The following is a 4797-nucleotide window of genomic DNA, read 5'->3' as shown; positions in this document are numbered from 1 at the left end:
GAACCGATGTATCAATCATGATTGTCGAACATCAATCGGCAAGTAAATATACATATATTTTTAACCTTATACTCAAAATTAAACATGATAAAAATGAAATACTTAAATAATTATTTCCAAAATACTAGTTATTAAACAATTATTTCAAAAATAATAATAATAATTAATATTAAAAATAATAGCCACTACCAACTCACCGGTGTCCTTGGGTTCCTTCCCTAGATCCTGAACTCCCTCTCAAGACCGAACAACACCCAATGTAATAATATAATAAAAATAAATAACATATTTAAACTCAAAAAGAAAAAATACAAGAAACAATAATAGACTCTATTGGGCCCACTCACTCCAATCGGTTAAAACCCGACTTGCAGATAGTCCAATTCGCCTTCAGCTTGTATTTAAACAAACTCGACCAAAGCAACATCGTCGAATCAATCTGAATCCAACCTTTAATCAGATCGAACCAAACTTAATTTCACCCGAACCAAATTTTGAACCAACTCAATTCTTATTCAAAAATCCATTGAACCAACTCTGGTCTCACTCCAAAACCCTTAACCCAAAAATCAATCGAACCAAACCTAACCTATCTCAACTTGATTCGACTGCCCCAACTCAACCAAATCAACTCAACTCAACCAAATCAATTCAACTCAATCAATTCAATCCAACTTGGTTTGATCTAATCAAATCAATCGACTAACTCAACCCATTTCAATCTAACCATTATCATTAACCTCCTAATCATCATAATTATCAACTTAATTAATCAAACCAAACCCTAATCTCGATACATAAGAATACTACAAAGAATCCGCAAACTCACCTCCATTTCAAGCAAATTCCAACTCAAATACAAGTGTTTTTCCAACCAAAATTGAAGCAACAACTCTTATTAACAATAACTCATCATTTTTCATCATAAATCCTTCTTCTTTCTCAAGAAAAAATTACATTTCTCAATCCAAAAAATACACACACATACATTCAAGTATACCAACAAATAAATCATCAAAATACTTTACCAAATAATACTTCATCCATTCTTCTCTCCCAAATACCAAGCTTTTATCTCTTCCAATTTCTCCAAATCTCTACTCTTTTTTCTAACTCTCAGCATCAGAGTAAAATGGTGGAGAAGAAGATGAACAATCATCAAAAGTCTAGATTTTTCTCTCAATTAACTCTTCAGCCGAAATTCACTTTTTAGTCCCTCAAAACTTAACTTCTGACAAACCAGTCCCTGAAAAACTCACAAATGGTCCCTGGATTATAAAATAATATTCTCAAAAAGGTCCTTTCAAATTATCCAATGGTCCTTGGATTATAACACAATATTTCCAAATGATCCCTTCAACTTACCTTTCAGTCCTTAGTTTTCTCACAAGCATTTCATATCAATCCTTTTTCTATTACTCTTTAACCCAAAAATCTTTAAAAAACTTTACACTTAAGTCCTTATTCTGTCCACTGGGGTTTCTCAAACAAGATTACTCTAGAAAATTCTTACCGAGAACTCGTAGTGAATACTCCCCGAATATATTTTTCAACAGCTATCCATGAGTTGTAGTATGGTAATCCTACCTCCTTATCGTCCTCGAAATTTCTTAGCATACATCAACTGAGTATCACTCGAATTTCACTTACCGGTCCAAGACCACTCGCTTCTCTTTGCTACTAATCGCCAATAGTAAATAATCACACTCACAAATCACTACGTAGACGATCGATAAAAAGCATGCCAAACACCTTCTTTGGCATCTTTAGTTAACTCATTTTCAATAAAACCAATTCGACTAAATATCTCAACATACGATCCTCGATCACAATGACACTACTCACCGTCTCAAATGTCAAAACCTACTATCCGGTCCTCAATCCCAATACGCAACTTAGGTTTTGAACCCGATCGAGACTCTAAATACTTCTACGGGCCCTTAACTTCTCCGTCCCAATCACTACTAACCCTCAAGTCTAGATACATGACTTCTAACTTAGGCTCAGCATCACAACCCAGCGATCTCTACCAACCGTGGATATCTCAACCTCATCCGATACTCAAAAGATGTCACACCCAATTCTCTACCGAGGTAAATGTAGCATCCCATCATTAAAAATTCCTTTTTAACTCGGAAACTGACACCTCTCAGAAACTAAATCGTAGCTATACAAATTACAATTTATAACTTTACACCAACCGCAGGATTCAAATACACAAATACAACCAAATATATTAACTCAAATTTGTGACAACCGCTATGACATCACGTATACCAACAAATATAAAAGAAAAGTATGGGACCCATCATGCATTTCGACTTAACCCTCGACTAGCTCTAAACTAATGTAATCTAGGGTCTTCGTTCCGCAAGCATAAAGACATTCTACTGGCCTAAGCGGGCTTAATAATTTTCAAATATTCAAATACGAGATATATAAAATATATAAATACCAACCTCACAAATAATTTTCCAACTTTTCCAAAATACTGTAATTCTAGCAAAATACATTTTTAAAGAACTTTTGAAACATAAATTCATCATAAATCATATATCAAATCAATTTTCTAAGAAAATCCAAATTGTTGCGAGAGATCGCCTCCCTAAGAGCGTGCCACTGGGCTTCGCCCTCATCCACAAAACATAAATTCATCACAAATCAATATCAAATCAATTTTCTAAGAATCCAAATTGTCGTGAGAGACTCGCCTCCCAAGAGCGGTACGATGGGCTTCACTCATCACAACCCAAAATAACAAGTAATATAAAAATCCATTCTCAATTCCACTGACCTCCCCACTTAGCCTGTCGCGGCTCAGGGTTGGGAGCCGCCAAGGTCTGCACCCTCGACGTCTGGCCCATCGGGTCCCATGTAGCGACTCTAGGATCCCGATGTATAATCCAACTCGTAGGCCTACGCTCCCACCGATCCGTGACAGTCAACACTCAGTCCACCACGCCACCTCTAAGGCCGGCCCGTGGGGACCCACTCATCGCAGTAGCTCGCCGCCCAGCCCGCACCGCTCACCATCCAAACCAACATGTAAATACGTAGAATAAAACAATCAGAGTAAATCACATCATAGGATCCTTATCCGGACAAGCATTCACATCACGAAAATAAACATCATTTCCACAAAGCCAACGCTGCAAAGAGATAACAACGCATAAAACCAAGTAAAAATCCAGAGTCAGATGATACCATTCCTATTCCGTGAATGAAAAACCAATTCCACAAATATTGTCAGGTAAAACATTTTAAAACGCTACTACATCGATTTCACAAATCATTCCAAATCAAAGCATATATATAACTATCAAAAATAAATACATGAATTGAATAATTAAATCACATATACTGATATTTTCACTATTCACAAAATACGTATAATTATACTGAAACTGATGTATCAATACGATTGTCGAACATCAATCGGCAAGTAAATATACATATATTTTAACCTTATACGCAAATTAAACATAATATAAAACTGAAATACTTAAATAATTATTTTCAAAAATACTAGTTATTAAACAATTATTTCAAAATAATAATAATACACTAATATTAAAAATAATAGCTACTCACTAACTCACTGGTGTCCTCGGGGTTCCTTCCCAGATCTCGAACTCCCTCTCCCAAAGACCGAACAACACCTAATAGTAATAATATAATAAAAATAAATAACATATTTAAAACTCAAAAGAAAAATACAAGAAACAATAATAGACTCTATCGGGCCCATCACTCCAATCTAGTTAAAAACACCGACCATGATAGTCCAATTGCCTTTCGGCTTGTATTTAAACAAACTGGCCACATACACACCGAATCAATCTGAATCTAACCTTAAATTGCGACTCGAACCAAACTTAATTTCACCGAACCACAATCGAACCAAACTCCACTCTTTATTCAAAATCCATCAACCAACTTGGTTCATCCAAAACCCTTAACCCGAAAATCAATCTGAACCAAACCCAACCCATCTCAACTTCCGATTTTGATCAAGCCCAACTCAACCAAAATCAACTCAACTCAACTAAATCAATTCAACTCAATCAATTCAATCCAACTATTGGATCTAATCAAACTCGATCGACTAACTCAACCCATTTCAATCTAACCATTATCATTAACCTCCTAATCATCATAATTATCAACTTAATTAATCAAACCAAACCCTAATCGGTCTATACAGAATACTACAAAGAATCCGTCAAACTCACCTCCATTTCAAGCCAAATTCCAAACTCAAACAGTAAGTGTTTTCCAACCAAAATCGAAGTAACAACTCTTATTAACAATAACTCATCATTTTTCATCATAAATCCTTCTTCTTTCTCAAGAAAAATTACATTTCTAATCCAAAATACACTACATATATCTCGGTCATATACCAACAAATAAATCATCAAAATACTTACCAAATAATACTTTTCATCCATTCTTCTCTCCAAATACCTGCTTTATCTCTCTTCCAATTTCTCCAAACTCTCACTCTTTTTCTAACTCCTCAGCTATCACGTGAAAATGGTGGAGAGTTAAGATAACAATCATCAAAAGTCTAGATTTTTCTCTCAATTAACTCTTCAGCCGAAATTCACTTTTTAGTCCTCAAAACTAACTTCTTTACAAACCAGTCCCTGAAAACTCACAAATGGTCCCTTGGATTATAAAATAATATTCTCAAAAGGTCCTTTCAAATTATCCAATGGTCCTTTATCATAAATAACAATATTTCCAAATGATCCTCTAACTTACCTTTTCAGTCCTTAGCTTTCACAAGCATTT

This window comes from Dioscorea cayenensis, chromosome 14, assembly GCF_009730915.1.
Source record: "Dioscorea cayenensis subsp. rotundata cultivar TDr96_F1 chromosome 14, TDr96_F1_v2_PseudoChromosome.rev07_lg8_w22 25.fasta, whole genome shotgun sequence".
Lineage (NCBI taxonomy): Eukaryota > Viridiplantae > Streptophyta > Magnoliopsida > Dioscoreales > Dioscoreaceae > Dioscorea > Dioscorea cayenensis.
Note: the sequence above shows the minus strand (reverse complement) of the source record.